The sequence below is a fragment of the Onychomys torridus genome, chromosome X (genome assembly GCF_903995425.1).
Source record: "Onychomys torridus chromosome X, mOncTor1.1, whole genome shotgun sequence".
NCBI lineage: Eukaryota > Metazoa > Chordata > Mammalia > Rodentia > Cricetidae > Onychomys > Onychomys torridus.
In genome coordinates this window covers 100185204-100192483 of record NC_050466.1, presented here as the reverse complement: position 1 = coordinate 100192483, position 7280 = coordinate 100185204, and positions in this window count along the sequence as shown.

Here is a 7280-nt window from a genome sequence, read left to right as displayed (position 1 = left end):
TCTGTTTTAATTAATTATATACTTATAACTTTGAAAAATTAGGTAAAATATCAAATGCCATAGACAATTTGAAGGGAAATGGAGCATGAATGTGCATGTATCAATAGAATATGTTTTGTAATCTTGAATGTGGATATGTATCACCTTTCATTTCTTTAAAATCTGAAAATAGAGTTGTGTCTATTTTCTCTCTACACTGTAAAACCCTCCAGCTGAAAATTCTAGAGTTTAATGTAAGGCTAAATAACCATGCAAATGATATGGACTCTAATATTTACTTTCTACAACTTCCTTCAACATAACCAGACAACATAGATATCAACACCATTCTAAATAATTCAACCCATTATTAAGGGCTGATTATTTTAAAATCTCTTTCTTATAAATGGGTGCCAGCTACGTTGTTAAAACTTTTACTGCTTTCTTTGTTAACCTTTATAGTAGTGATCATCAAAAAGTAAATATATCTTCCCTAGCACAGTGGTTCTTTCCAGTGGCATCCACTTCTCAACTCCAGAACATTTACTGTCTTTAGAGATTTTCAGTTTTCATTAGAGGTTAACTATATTTTCATCTACTGGGTGTAGACTACAGGTACTATCATGCATCCTATGGTGTGCAGGGCCCTCCGTTACCAAAGAATTATCTGTCCCCAAATTTTAATAGTGCTGAGCTTGGGAGAACTTGCTAATATTAAAAAAAGAGCTCATGAGTTTTTCTTAACCATATACTTCTACAGTCTTACATGATATTTAATAGTAATTCACCGATCATGAGCACAGGAATGTGTAACATTTCTTAGGTACAATGGACAGAAATAAGTTTCAGAATCTCACCTTTCAAACTTACATGACCTTATTCAAAATCATGTGTAAAGTAACTTCAGTGTTAACATTTACCTATCAAATGGCTTATATGCTAAAAATAGGCAAAGCAAGTCCATGGTTAGTAAACACAAGAAGTGGCTTATCAGGGAAAGTAAAGTCTGATTGCAAGGGAGCAAAGGAGGGCATCCAGTTTACTAATAGTGTTTTGTTTTCTGAGATGTGTGGTTTTGAGTATATGTGTGTAGTTTGGAAACCAATGTTTATAATATATATTATAAACATTTTTTATTGTACTTTGGTAAGTATATGGTGACAGGCAATAAATCTTACAACTTAAAATTACACTTCAATTATGCTGCTACTAAAATTAAAAGTTGTTAAATAATGCATTAAAATAAATATTATATGGCCAAATAAGCTCAAATACTTGAGTAATAATAAAAATCATGAAGATATTAGTTCTAATGGTCTTTCACAGTACAAAGGCACCAATCTTTTAAGTAATCAGTGGAAGTAAACAGTATTTAATAAATCTGCAGCAAAAATAAAAATACATGCAAAGTTTAATCTTTCAAAGTCATTTTTCTTAGGTCATTAATTAGTTGGGAATTATTACTAATTATCAAGTGATAAAGAGAATTTGATAACTCAACAATAAGATTATTAACAAAAGTGGTTTGCACAGGGTATACAATTTTAATTTAAGGATAATTTGATGCTGAAAGTTAAGACTCAGAAACAATTGATAGACTAACTACATGTGTCTCAGAGGTAACAATAGAGTGAGAATCTGTGGAATAAAGGGTCTAGTGTAGTAGCCATTTCTTCTGTCTCCAGTGAAATAGTTAGGTCTGAAAGAGATATAGAGGAATGTATTTATACAGGTTCACAGATGATAGATCTGTCTTAATTGTTAGAGCTATTTCAGCATATACTTACACTCTAAATATGACAATAAAAAGAAAATGCACCCAATCTCCCTCTTTCTGGTTTACAGTCATTTAAAACACATAACTTAAGTCAGAGAGATCATCATTTTATTGAGCACTATATAAAAGAGTATATAAAAGTATGATAAATTTCTGTTAGGAGTATACATACCCAACTGAATAATTTTAGAACTATATACTTGTAATAATGGCAGTATTTTAAAATAATTGTGAACCAATTTTAAGATACATTTTTTTTCTTTTCTAGCCATGAATGAATCCACTTTGCAATACTACAACTCAAAGATTTTCTTTGTCTGCATCAGTATTTTAATTGTTATTTTTCTATTGCTAAAGTGCAATCAAATTGTGAACCATGGTCCTACCACAATCAATCTAATGGGATGATTTAATTGTGAAGATGAGTTCCCCCAGTCATTCAGGAGACCTGAATCCTTTTGTATACATTGATGTATTTGATACAACACCATACAAATGGAAAGAAAAAAAAAACTTCGTTTAAACTCTGGTTGCACACATTATAGAACCTAACCTGCTACTTTCATATAGGGTGCTTCATATATGTTGAACATCTTCATAAGGATAGACTCTTTACAAGTAATTCTATTATGTTAAACATGCAATTTAGCTACAAGATTCAGTGCTGTCTTTCAGCAAAATAAAGGCAAAGGACAATTAAATTAAAAAATAGGTTAACTAGAGCATGAAATATACAGCCTAAATGCATTTTTCTCACATTGAGTTTGTGACTAAATGAGAGTATGACAATACTAACATGCCTCAGATATAGCTAAGTCAAAGGTGGAGGTTAATGTTGTTAATCAAGGAAATGGGCTAATGTCTTTTTAAAGAACTACATTAATTAAATTATACACTATGCAACTTGCTTCTAAGTACATGTTAGTATTTGGGAGAATCTGTTCTTTCAAAACATGTTTTCTGTAAGTGATCCCATTCACTTTTGTAAAAACATAAAATACTGTACTGTAGTAGTGGGACAATAAGAATGTAGAAGTTTTCATAGTGATGAATAGGCATAATATAGTCATAAAAGCTTTAGTAATAAAAATGGCAATAAAAGGTACTTGAAAACTATCTTACTTAGAGAATATTTTATAGTTGAGTCTTGAATGGATTTAGAAGTTTCTAAGTTGAACTGTAATGATTTTACAAAGTGGATACAAGTATTTGTTAAATATATTACAATAATGAAATCTCGTAATATAACCTACCTAATTAAAAGGTACAAAATTATCTTCATCAAAGTTAGGATTAATATAATGAGTATATTCAGGTTACATGTTTAGTACATAATTTTGTACTAAAATACCTACAGAAACCTTTATAAAATTTTTCAATACTTTATAAGCATATTCTAATAATTATTCATTATACTAAGAAGCAAATAAGATAAGCATGGCTGTGGCACTACACTAACTGGAACTATGGGTGAGAAATATTTAAAAGGTCTTGATATAAAATTAAGAGTTTTATTTATATTTTCTTAACACTTGAGCTAAACATGAATAAGTTCTATAACATGAATAAAATTTGTTTTATCATATAAAATGTTAATGTTTCATATTACTGCAATGCCCCTATATTTTTGGAAAAGATCAGTTTCTTCTCTGCTTGCTACTCATATACATAACTGTGGCAAAAATGTGCTATATTATTCATCCATTACAAAAGTTGTAAGATGTTTTAATTCTTGACAGAAAGCTGCCACAATTACAGTTTGAAAATAAGAATAAGACTTTTTCAAAACTACTATAAACTAATCATATCCAAAATTATAGAGCAATTAAGAAGACAGCTCATTTGATCAAGGATAGTGAATTGGAGTCATATATAAGTTTCTCATTATATTTACCAACTTTAAAAAAACAAACTCGTACAAAATTTAATGGCAGAGAGATTTTCTCTGTATTTGAAAATACGATCAATAGAAATAAGAGTTTGAACAAAAGTGATGTATTTTCCTCCCACCAATTCATGAAGTTTCTCAATGAAAACCCCAGCGATGTCAGGTGAGGATGCCTGTTTATCTCATTTTTATTTCTGTATGTTTTCACTTCAGATTTGTCAAATAAAATGAAGACTAAAGTCTGGCATGCAAATTTTGTTTATATGTCTAAATAAAATTATGTTAAGCATTTATATGGTCTTTGCGGAAGTTTGAATAGGAAATGTACAGGAAAGATTTTTAGCTTAACTTCATATTATGCCAGGAAATTTTTATCATTTGAATGTTTATACAGGAGGCAAGAGGCAATCTTGTAAAACAAATACAATAAACAAAGTCTTCTTGAAGTAGCCTACTCAAGTGAAACTTTAACAAAAGTTTGAAATCCAGCTGATGAAAGGTATTATACCTTTGCTTACAAATGAAGTTTTGTAAGCCATAACATGATTTGTTAAGACTGGTGCTTTAATCATATTACTTTTTTCAAACTTGACCAATATAAAAAGAACACAATTTTTAAAAGTTAACTATAAAATTTCTATCAATTTAACAAAAACCTGTCTCTGCATTTCTTTCTCATTATTGCATAAAGATTATACATCTTTGGAAAATACAAATTCTTTTTAAATTAAATGTTTTCAAATGATTTCCTCAAATAGTCCATCTTCACCATGACAAATCATTGCAAAATTTACTTGATTTTGTATGGTTTTTTGTTTAACTGAAAAATGCATAGTATTTCATGCTTACTCTAGGATAAATAGTAAACAAGGTATTTCAGTAAAGAGTATAATAAGCACATCTTTCATTAATAAAAATTAACTAATATTTACTCCAGAACAAGACATACATCTTTTTATTATACAAAGGAATAATGGAATTATTATATGACACAATTACATGATAGCCAGTATCAATGATGATATTCTTGGTAAATTTTTTGAATTCATCTTATAAAGAATGTGTTTATAAAAAGCTGGGTGTGATGGCACACACCTTTAATCTCAGCACTCCACTCCGGAGGTACAGCAGGTAGATCTTTGAGTTTGAGGCAAGCATGATGTACAAAGTAAGTTCCAAGACAGCCAGGGCTACAGAGAAACCCTGTCTCAAAAAATGTGTTTGTAAACTTTGGTTTCCCATCCCAGCATATTTTTTGTTTGAAATACATGCTAAAGAAATCCTTTAAGGGACAGACTTGAAAATATAATGCTTTAAATATATGTACTTTGCTACCACCATCAGTGTTGAATACTCTGTGTAGATCAAGACCCAACAAAGCAAACCAATTTGTTTAAATGAGCCAATATATACATATTTTTATGTAGTTTCCTGAAGGAGTCTAGTGAGACAATCATATTATGGAAACAATCTGTTCCTAGAATGAGAGAGTTTGTAAATCAGATAGGAGGTGACTTAAGACATTAAGGGGTATATGAGGCAGTATCAATATTGTCAACTGGTTCAGATTTTTAAATGAAACAAAATTCTCTTTGAAGTACATATTTGGAACAGGCAGGCACCTGGGATCAGAGTTTGTGTGCAACCTCTCTTAATAGGTTTCAAACATACATGGTAATGCTTTTAGAAGAGTGGAGTTAATCTGCACAAAGCTGAGAAATAAGGATGATTTTTGAAACTAATGACATTCTAGAATTATAATGTAGCCTTGTATATGCATGCTTTTCTACATGAAGATTTATTAATTCAAAAATTAAAGAAAATTTAATTGAATAGAGTCCCAGGTTCAGCCGGTTATGATTCTTTTGTTCTTCTGCCTCCATAAATGAGGAATTCTATCACTCACCAAAAATTCTTTAAACAGTATCAGGAATTCCCTTCAAATTATACTACGGGGGAAGGAGACATCAAATAACAAATTATTGGTAAATAAATGAAGAAGATAAATATAAATGAAACAAGCTATGTAATGTAACATTGATCATTGATTTATAATGTGTACATAGAAGTTAATTTTATTCTTGAATTGATGTGTGTATAAAAAAATCTTTAACTTTATTATTATATTTGTGTTTTAATTTTACGCATCAGCCATGAGTTCCCCTGTCCTCCCCCCTCCCAAAAAAATCTTTAAAAGCAGTGCAAGGTTGATATTGGTGGTTGTCCTGCTTGAGACACGAGTTGAATTTGAGGACTCCATCTTGGAAATAATTCCTGATATATTGTGTCATTTCATAGATCATTTAAGTTGGAGTTGAACAAATCCTTCTTCATATGATGGCTATGAACTATTCTGTAAAAAGGACTTTTTAGTAATTCCAATATACACACACAGGGCAGTCCTCTGCCAGGAAAACCTGTTCTTTAAAGGACTATCTTTAATTTGTTACATGAGCTGAATTTTTATTGTGTGTGGACTGATGCTTTTAGGGACAATTTATAAGAAATAGATCTATTTTTGTTCAATTCCATTGTAACCATGTACAATCTCTTTATGTGGCACCTTGCTTCCCTCAGCAACCTTGTGATATAGTCCTTATAGTCTCCAAAATGATCTTCAAATATAAACCAAGGGAAAAGGAAGGGAAGGAGGGAGGGAGGGAAGGAGGGAGGGAGGAAGGAGGGAGGAAGGGAGGGAGGGAGGGAGGGAGGGAGGGAGGAAGGAAGGAAGGAAGGAAGGAAGGAAGGAAGGAAGGAAGGAAGGAAGGAAGGAAGGAAGGAGGGAAGGGAAGGAAAAGAAAGAAAAAGAAAGGAAACTGCTCCATTTTTTTCCAAACCCACAGTGGTTTCCTACTAGAGACTTCTCATAGACCCCATCTCTTTATCAGTCCTACTTGTTCACAATTGTCTGGCAACAGCTTACTTCATTTCATATTATTTGTATTTACAAGTTTCTTTTTCTTGATCTTAATGGCATGTCCTCAATATGAATTTTCTTTATCCACTTACACAGTTATTTAGGCAAGAGCACCAAAGAGTTCTAGAATTACACTGGATGCTCTTTGTGTAACACCTTAGTACTTAGTACTCACAGGGTGCCAACAAAGGTGAACTTGCTAGAACTGTAACACTGTAGTCACTACAATTGAATTTGATGTGCATTTCAGTAAGATCCCTAGGTGAACCTTATATTTATTTAATTTGTAGAGCACTGGTCTAATACATGAAGTTAATAGATTTCTTCTGGTGCTAATTGGCTTTAAAGAATAATCACTCAGTTGGCAGCATTTTAACTTATAGTGCTATATATATACATATATATATATATATATATATATATATATATATATGAATATGAATTCTGTTAAATATTAACTATTGGAGAATAGCAAATTGGTGTATGCTTATTTTCAGAAACATTTCCCAATTGACTGAAACAATACTTTATCTTTTGAATGTATATTGGGAAAATTACTAGATATATTCATTTCTCAGAACAAGATGATGTAAGAATTTTTAGGTTCCTTTATAATAGTCAATCTCAAGTCTTAAAATGAGCACTTTCACTTAAAGTCTTCCATCATGGTTTTATCAAATAATACCTAGTTTTGAGGAATAAACATGCCATAATCATTG